Genomic DNA, 10482 nt, shown 5'->3' on the forward strand with positions numbered 1-10482 from the left:
ACGATTTCGAAATACCGCTGGAATGACTATTTTATGTCCACGAAACAAACAACTATTGATAACTTCTAAATCAGTTTTACACATAAAATAGGGTAATATTAATTTGCAACTAATCTTACGCGGCCAACCCTGCTGCATATAATTAATGACTGTTTTAATAGTTTTGTCATTGGCGATGACACGCTGTATTCGTTCGAAAGAGACTGGTTCTTGTGTTGCATTCATAAACGAGATAGCACTATGTTCCTCGTTTTGTTTCCTATCAGCTGACTTGTTCGGTTCGTAAGCTAACGGCGCTCGAGAAAAGTAATCTGCCACAATTTTTTTTTTGTTACGTAGTGGATATATTGCACTACGTAGTAATAAGCAGATAACATAATAGCATAACTTTGTAAGCGTAGGGCGGCGGTGACTGATATGCCGTTTTTTTTACCAAAAATAGATAGGAGCGGTCTGTGGTCTGTTCTTAATATGAATGGTTCCTGACACCCATACAAATACTGATGAAAGCGCTTAACGCCAAACACTATAGCCGTCGCCTCTTTATGTATCTGACTATAATTCTTTTCGCTTGGCGATAAGGAACGCGAACTGAGCGCGATCGGCCGTTCTGTACCGTCGCTGTAGCATTGCGCGAGTACCGCGCCGAGACCAGGCGGGCCCGCATCCACTGTCAATGTTAGCTGCTCCCTCGGATCGAAATGTGATAGTACGCGGTCCAAGGCGAGTCTTTTCGCACGGAATCAAACGCAAGCTGCTGTCGCTTATCCCAGTGCCATTTATGTCGTCTTTTAATAATTCGTTCAGCGGATTTAATAATGAGGATGCGTTAGGAATAAAATTCCTGTAGTTTTTTTACATAATTATTTTTGTACATAATTAGTAATTTTATAATTACTCCGAGATTTTTTTTTTATTCTAAGACATTTGTGGGGATTGGGGCTTTTAGAATTGCATCTACTTTACTGGGACATGTTTTAAGACCATTTTTATCTATTTTAAAATCTAAATATGTGACACTGTCCTGGAAAAAAGAACACTTCTTTTTGAAGCCTTAACCCGTAATCATAATCTACCTAGCAATAAACGAAGTCTGCAAATGTAGGGTTCTATTTGGGGCTGTTAAACAAATATCACCATACCAACACGACACTCCTTCAATACCTACTACTAGAGATTCTATTGTGCCCTGGAAAATAGCAGGGGAATTCGCGAGACCGTACACTAAGCGTGTATATATGAAAAGGCCTTTCGGTGTATTTATAGTTGTGAGGTCTTGAGAGGCTTGAGACAAACAAATTTGATTATAGGCATTACTTAAATCTAGCTTACAATAATGTTCTCCGCCGCCTAACATCGCGAAAACCTCGTCTATGTGGGGTAATGGATATTTGTCAAAACTGGTACTATGGGCGTAGCATAATCTGTGAAAACTGTACTGGTACTAATATACCTGCTTCGACAAGCCTATCTAATTCTTCTTCAACCTTGTCCTTTAGAGCAAACGGTATTTGGCATGGCTTAAAATATTTAGGTGTTGTATTTTCTTTCAAGTGTAAATGCACTTCATATTTATTAAAACGCCCCAATTCATCTCTCCAAATGTCAGGGAATTCATTCAAGATCTGATTGATGCACCTCTTGGTATTCCGCTCTAACTGATAAATTATTATTGTTACACATAGAAACCAAACTCATATTAAATTGCGTCATGAAATCCTGCCCTAATAATGGTGGACCATCTTCTGAAATTACATAAAACGACATAGGCTTCATAATACCATTGTAACTTACTTCACAATGGAAATAACCTCCGGGCGTAACTTTATGCTTAGTATAAAGATAAAATACTATATCAGATTTACTTAATTTGTATAACGGGAAGTTATCCCTGTAAAATCTTTCTGAAATTACACTACGAGCAACTCCGCTATCTAATTCCATAGAATAAAACTTATTATTTATAGAAATGTTCAACTTAATAGGATCGTAGCGAACATACCTTAAATTATACAAATCACATTTTTTATGTATTGATATTATATTGATTTATATATTGATATAAGCTAACTAAGTAGGTAGTTGTGAACAAGTGGTCCGCGTATTTTAAACGATTATAAATAGTTAAAGTGAATAATGAGATATAATTTATAGTAAAATAGAATGTATTAGTACTAATTCCTGTGGACAAATGTTATCTCTCCAAAACAATAAGTGTGAGTGACTTTAAAAGGCTATCAAAACCGAGTGCAAAACAGTTACTAAAATATCAATTAATTTTCAAGATTTAAGTGATAAATACCATATTAAATACTGTATCAAAACCACTACAAACTAATAAAACAGTGCTACGTTCATATAGTCACGAACTTTCATAATAATAACCTAAAATCTTAGAGGCAGGATTGTGATAGATAGTGCGCGCGCAGGCATTCAAATTTTGAAATAAACGTCCCAACGAACATCCAAAAACTCCAAACTCATGCAAAAACGTACTTAATAGACCCATAATTTTACCGCACCGTTCACGTAGTCGGGTAGATCTACTTATTTTGTACCAGAATCGTAGTGAAGTGTCACAGAATGCCCCTTCAAAAAACACCAAATACATCTGCAAACGAATATGTTACTCTTCGTCGTCAAAGGACCCTTACTAATGATTCGCATGATCTTTCCTTTGGATCGACAACTTCTGAAATAGAAAGGCATAGCCCATTAGACCTAGATCTGCAACTGGGCTCGTCTACTCTATCGTATATTACGTATATCACGTCTATCGATGTGACATAGATGACCTCAAGAAGGAGATATTACAATTAAAAAACGAATTGAAGAATGCCTATGAATAAATAAATAAATTGAAGGAAAAATTACAAACAACTAACGACTCTATAGAATTACATTCAAAAACTAACCAAGAAGAACAACAATTTATTCACATAAAACAAAAAAAAAAAAGAATTCGCGGCATATTAGAACGTCATCCCTTCTCTCTGCAAAAGGTAACTCCAGCTGTTTTGAGGCTTCGACTACGACGACACTATAATCGAACCCAATAAATCGTCGATTGACCAAGGAGATACAACGCTTTGCACATTTACGACAGAGGGCGCGACTACACCAAATTTCACTCGATTACTTCAGATGAACACAGATGGCGCTCTTTGAAACTCGGAGCCACAGGATCAAACTAGGAATCAAGTCAAAGAAAGAAATGCTCGTTCTATTACGACGAAAGCTGTACAAAGAAGAAAACTATGTATTGTCAGTACAAATAAAAGGAACAAAATCTTAAATATAGCCAAGAATACTTTTCAAAACTATGAAATATGTCACTATGTTTCTCCGAATTGTAATACAGAGCAACTCATTAGCAACTTGGACAAGAAATTAATAGACTATACTATGGATGACTTTTGTGTTATATTAATTGGAGAAAATGACTTTTATAAAACTGATAATTGACACACATTGCAGAAAGCATTTATAAAACATTGCAGAAAGTTCAAAACACGAACATTATAATATGTGTCCCTACTTTTAAATTGAGTAATTACTCAATATTGTTTAACTGGCGCATAGAAACCTTTAATAATTTACTTTATTTAGATTTACAGACATACAACTGTGCAACGGTGTTTGATTCTAACTTAGATTTATTAAAATATTTGGGAATTTATCGATGCTCAGAAAATAACTTTTCTAAGGGCTGGAACATTTTAAATTTTATTTCAAGCGCTGGCATTAATGCGAGCCACCTTGTTTTACTATAGCCTAGCAGAATTTTTTCAGAGATTTCACTTGAATGCTGTAAATGTAAAAATATGAATAAATTTTGAGAATACTTTCGAAATCTACAGGAAGACAATCTGAAACCGTTTTTATCGCGTTGTGGACTATGTGGGCTCCACATCCAATCCCAATGAGTTGTCTTCCCGAGTGATAGGTTCAATTTTGCGTAAAGATTATTACTTCCTTTTCTACTTTTTTCCTCCGAAATTTCAGTTCGTATTATCTCCACAAAATGCCACAATTTTTTGCCACAAGTTTTATTAGCTACTGCTTTGGTAAAGGTGAAAACGGCTGATGAAACCTATCATAACATGCGAGCTTTGTTAGATCAAGGCTCGCAAATATCTTTGATATCCGAAGCTGCAGCCCAAACATTGGGATTAAGGCGTCAAAGATACAAAGGGGTGATATTTGGAGTAGGCCAAAACGAAAACAGCTGCAAAGGAAAGATAATACAAATCTCCTCAATGAACAATGACTTCAATTTCAACTTCAAACTAGAATTCAATTTCAAACTAGAGACGCTCATTATGAACAATTTAATAAAAAGCTCACCAAACAAAACATTTTCTAAACCTGCATGGTCATACTTGAACAATATCAATTTAGTTGATCCCGAGTTTTACAAGAGTCGGTCAGTCGATCTACTGTTCGGTGCCGATATCTACGCTAACATTATTCTAGGAGAAGTGATTAAAGGAGAAAACTTACAACAACCCATGGCTCAACAATGACAGTTAGGATGGTTTTTAAGTGTAACGTTGCTCTGAATAACATAGAAGAAATACATAAATTTTGGGAGGTGGAAGAAATTGTGCGGAGTTACGGGTGGGTCAGTCTCAAAGGAAAGTCATATCACTCATAATTATTTATTGTATACGTATCCGAGTGCCGTGCCGGACTCCGATGGACTGACTCGACTCGTTGACATGAGCCGGCACAGCACTCCCCCCTTATTTAAAAAAAACATTTGTACTGTTATATAACATTAAAAGAGAATTATACAAAAAATGAAAAAAAATTATAAAAATTAACATGACAGTACACATACCAACAAAACAAAAACACAGACACCTATTAAAATTAAACATAAAAATGGTTTGATTTGCTGCCGAAATGTCCACGAACCTTAAAAGGTAAAAATGCGTTTGCGAACATACTATTTAAATGATATCAATTTTAGTAGTGGCTTTCGCGGCGCTGGTCTCTGGTCTGCTTCTACGCATGCTTCCTCTTGCCGCTTGCATGGTCTCTATAGCCTGTGCATGGATATTTTGCACATGCTTATTTAACCATTTTTTCTTGAAAGGTACAGCTTCGGCATGTGAAGTACACTATTATGCCTATCACTAAAATTCCGACTATCCACCAACTAAAATAATTATGCCAGGTGGCATCTTGAAGACTTGCATTTGCTCCACTCTGGGCAACGACGATCTCCTCTTTTGATATAGTTTTACCCATTTTACTAGTACGAGTATAAAAATGTTATTGTTAAAATGAAAAATGACTTGTAAATTATTTAGTTATTAATACTGTACATGATTTTATATATTGAAACGTACGGGCTTTTTACTAATACGGCCGGAACGCGTAACATAAGCGAGCGGTTTATTATCGCTTTCCGCTGCTTTGGTGACTTGATGTGAAAGTTTATTTTTACCAACGAGCATTTATTTCAATTAATTGTAATGCCAAATTTATTAAATCTTTCAAAAACCTCTTCCAAGTGTTGTCTATGCTGTACTAAATTGTCACTTGCAATAACTACGCCATCAATAAAGGTGTATAATGTAACGGACGTGACGTCAGCTGTCATGCCCTGCCGCCAGCCAAGCCGCCAGCCAAGCCGCCAAGCCATATTAACACGCCCCCTTCCGCCACATCCACCGCCGCCGCCGCCAGCCAAAGCCAACGAAGGGGGGATAGTGTTAATAAAACTAAGCCGTGCCAGCCATTTCTACCTGCTTTCTGCTTTCTCGCACAAATAAAAGAACTTGTCGTTACGCTGCTGGTTTTTATTGTCACATCAATTGCAACAATCAGAAGTGGCATAAAGAAATGAAACAACGTCATATACACGCTCAGATCTCTCGGTCTTCTGACAAGTTTGAAGAAGATGAAGCTCCTATTCCACTGGCGAGGAAGGTGTTGAAAAATTGCTTCAGAAGGAGGTCCACAAGGCGATATTTGAGCTACAGGATGAAGAACCTGGAACAATCAAATCAAAGGGACTTCGACGTCGTCGGACCAAGAGCGTCTGCCGCCCTGTCCTTCCATCATTCTGGTTCACGTGGAGGGAAACTAGAAGAGCAGCAATGTGGTTAATCCACTGCGGCACTACGAGCTTCACGGCACTTCACGAGATTCACGGCTACGAGCTTCCTTCTCCCTGCCTGCGACGCTACTGCGCGGCGAAGACAGCTACATTAAAGTCATCAACATGGGCTCGGAGACCATCATGTGGCCGCCGGGCGAGGTCCTGCCGAGGGCCAACAGCTGCGAGGAGCCACAGCCAAACAGCCAGGTGTGTTGCATTTCTACTTGCCTTAGCCATGCCATTACAAATATTTCGAGATTTTAGGGTAGAAAAAAAAATTAAAAGGAGCCATTAAATAATAAGGGTCATTCAGATTTAAAAAATACAGTATAAGCATTGCTTTGTTACGAATACACATGATTTAGGTATTGCCAATTTAGTCCAAATGCAAATTAAGCTCACTAGTGATCAGCCCGTGTATCGCCACCTTTAGACTTTCTCATAATGAACAAACGATAGTTAAATCTAAAGCTAATCAACTTTTAGATGCCGACATTATAAAATAATCTGAATCTAGTCATGCTTCAGCAGTGGTCTTATTAAGAAAAAGAACGGCGACAGTAGGCTATGCGTTGATTATCGTGCGTTAAACGCTATGGTAAAATATAAAGTATCCACCGAACAGTACTTCACGAGTTTAGATTTAGCCCAGGGCTACCATCAATTAAGCATTGTGCCAGATACACAACTGCTTTCATTACACCGCAAGGTCATTATTTCGAGTACACTAGAATTCCTTTTGGTTTAGCAAATGCGCCATCTGTATTCATGCGTTTCTTCTTTTTCGCCACCTTCCACTAGGTGGGGTAGTTAAATGCGTTTAATAAATAAAATAATTGAGTCTGTGGGTAGAAACGAAATGGGTAAAAATAATGAAAGTAATTTAGGTCAAATTGAGATACTAGCCATTTTAAACGATTTACCTCTACCCTCAGTTGGTATAAAATTAGGTTCAATAATTATTGAGAAAGTACTTGGTAAATTCGATAGTGGAAACTTAAAATTAAATATGAGTAAATGCTCATTCTTGGAGAAACAAGTCACTTATTGAGGTCATGAAATATCTATATCTTCAGACGGTATACAGCCGGGTGCAACAAAAATTGACGGCCGTTTCGCAGTTTCCTGTGCCAAATAATGCTCATAGTGTGCGACCGTTATTGGTTATGTAGTTACTTTAGAAAGCTTGTTCTCAAATTTGCCGTGATTGCGCATCCATTAGCTGAATTAATAATAAAAAGATAAATCATGGGAGTGGGGCCGTGAACAACTGAAAAACCGTTATGTTCCAAACCTACGCTAGCTTTGTATGATCCTATGCTTCCTATGGAAATACATACCGATGCGTGTATATTAGGAATTGCTAATATGCTATTACAAAAACAAACTCACAACTCACTGCGGCCTGTTATGTATTTTAGCCGGGTAACTAGTAAGGAAGAGTGTGTATCATAGTTAAGAGCTCAAAACCTAGCAGTCGTACAATCGCTTCGTAGGTTCTGTGTTTATGAAGTAGGTAAGCATAATATAGTAGAAACTGATTGTACTGTGGTTTTTGCTACGCCTACCAAATGCGACATTATACCACGCATTGCGCGATGGTGAGTTTTGAAAGAAGATTATGACATTAGTGTTGAGTATAGACCTGGTGAACGTATGGAACATTTGTAGACGCGCTTAATAGGCATCCTGTTGACATGATGAACGTAAATCGTCTTAAAGTTACTGATTGATTCTGTACTATGCAATATCAGGACGAAAAGCTTAGTTCGATTATAAAGCAATCTATACTAACATTATAAAGCTGAAGAGTTTGTTTGAACGCGCTAATCTCAAGAACTGCTGGTCCGATTTGAAAAATTCTTTCAGTGTTAAATAACCCATTTATTGAGAAAGGTTATAGGCTATATAACGCTAAGACCGCTAAGACCATCACTGTGTCACGCTAGCGAAGTACCAGTAAATAATGTTTCAAAATCGGGTTATTTTCCCTTTTGAGAGCTTCCGGTGCCTGCGCTGCAGAAGCGGTTAAAGTTTCGCTAAAATAATGTGACAGAATTGTCCCCCTTTAAAAAAAATGTCCGCGATAGCATATATATATGTTAAGGTTGGCTCACTATAACGTTTTTTTATGCTAACCAAATTTGTTCTAAAATAAAGCATTATTTATGAACTATATTCCACGCGGACGAAGTCGCGCTGATGTTAAAGATAATTATGAACTAGTTCGAAAAACTTTTAACGGAAATAGACTCGCAGTCCCTTCGGCTAAATGGAAAATTGGACAAATGCATATGACGACATTTGTCACGTGGATCTAAACCATCATTTAGCTTTGATTAAAAGCCAATATTGGTTTCTTAAAATGACACGCTTTATTAGGAAATACGTGGCAGCATGTCTTTATTGTACACACGAGAAGGATAACTATGTTAAAAAAAGAAGACTGTCTATATCCGATCTCTAAACCATCTGATACTATGCGCATGGTACAAATAGATAACATGATGCCCTTCTGTAGGACATCTAAAGGGCACCAACCAGTACATGATCGTAATGAAAGATGCGTTGTCTAAATTTGTGATAGCTGAACTAACGCGTACTGTAAATTCAATCGGGACCATTCGTGCATTGAAAAATATATGAATAGGGTTTGTCCAGATACCCGAATCACGTGGTGACAGACTACGGGAAAGCTTTTACGAGTAGGTACTTTAAAAAAAAAATCAGAAGATAAACAGTTTGGACATACGTTAAACGATATTGCTTGTCCGCGCGCTAATTGGCCAGATTGAACAAACTAAACATACAAGCCTTGTGATTTAATCTTTGCGCGCTCTGGCAGGTCAATATGTAATGTTTCGATTCCTGGTCGCGAACCAGAAACTGTTGACGCACGGCGTAAGATAGCTGCAGCTAGGATAAAACAAGCGAGTACAATAATGACACACAACATTAATATAAAAAAAATGCTCATGTTTATAAGAAAAGGCATTTTGTATCGTAGAGACGGGCGCCAACTGGTTAGTAGCGCCGCTAGGATTAATACCAAATTAGACGATTTGTACTCAGGTCCGTATGTAGTAACTAAAGTAGTAGGTAACAATCTGTATCGAATTAGAAGTATATCTAAAAGGTTTACGAAGTTATAAAAACTTCACTGGCCTGGTATCAACAGATTCATTAAGGCCCTATAAAAGTATAGCCCATGTGTCCGATAGCGCTAGTAGTTCCGATGAGCAGCTCGAAACTGAAGACCTTATTGATTTATTTGAGAACTAAATGTTTTTGTGTGTTCCCCATTGCGGGAGCAATTGTTGCAGGATGGCCGAATGTAACGGACGTGACGTCAGCTGTCATGCCCTGCCGCCAGCCAAGCCGCCAAGCCATATTAACACGCCCCCTTCCGCCACAGCCAAAGCCAACGAAGGGGGGATAGTGTTAATAAAACTAAGCCGTGCCAGCCATTTCTACCTGCTTTCACAAATAAAAGAACTTGTCGTTACGCTGCTGGTTTTTATTGTCACATCAATTGCAACAATAAATAATCTAAACCGTCTAAAACAGTGTGAAACCGTTGAAAAGAAATTCGAAAAGACCGAAAGGTGTAATTATAGCGGTTTTCATCCTCTGGAGCGACCATTATAAAATGATACGCTCTATTGATGTCTATTCGGGAAAAAACTTTTTTATTAGCTAAAATATAAGTAAAATCGTACGATCTAGGTATCGGGTTTAGTGATTGCGTTAAGCGCCCTATAATCGCCACAAGGACGTATATTGTAGCAACAACATGCAATGGGCTTGCCCACGCGCTTTTCGACGGTCTACAAATCCCCCAACTGTTGTATAAGTCTTATCTCTTCTTTAACCTTGGCATAACGATGTGGTGGCAACGGTCTCGCACGAGCATGTCCGAGACGGGCGGTCCGAAAGTCTCGATATGATGGTAAACCGAATGTTTCGGTGGCTCTTTAAAAGAAACCGGCTTGGTGATATCCGGATTTTCGATAGCAAATCATAAAACGGGTGGCTTATATCTATAGTTTTAACACTATGTATATGATGTGTATTTACAAATAAGGATGAAACGTTAAGATTAGTTATTTGATCAGTTAGTTTACGAGAACTTAAATCGACTAATAAATGGTAAGTTTTCAAAAAATCAGCTCCTAAAATATGCTGACTTACATCTGCAATAACAAATGTCCAGTGAAAAGATCTTCTTAAACCTAAATCTAATTCCAAATTTTTAGTACCATAAGTTTTAATGACGGTGCCATTTGCTGCATACAATGTATACTTAGAACTATTATCAGAAAAAGCTTTTTTTCTTATTACTGTACGTGGTAAAACAGTAATATTGGCAC

At 37.7% G+C, this 10482-nt stretch overlaps 1 long non-coding RNA gene across 1 annotated transcript; it reads left to right on the forward strand.

Annotated features, from left to right (window-relative positions):
- The first annotated feature begins 6186 nt into the window (after positions 1 to 6186).
- LOC134200068 (uncharacterized) lies at positions 6187 to 9617 on the forward strand. The gene is made up of 2 exons (XR_009974808.1): positions 6187 to 6319; positions 9436 to 9617. It is a non-coding gene; the product is annotated as an uncharacterized LOC134200068 (long non-coding RNA).
- The last annotated feature ends 865 nt before the right edge of the window (positions 9618 to 10482 follow it).

The sequence above is a fragment of the Bombyx mori genome, chromosome 14, assembly GCF_030269925.1.
Source record: "Bombyx mori chromosome 14, ASM3026992v2".
In the NCBI taxonomy this organism is placed as follows: Eukaryota; Metazoa; Arthropoda; class Insecta; order Lepidoptera; family Bombycidae; genus Bombyx; species Bombyx mori.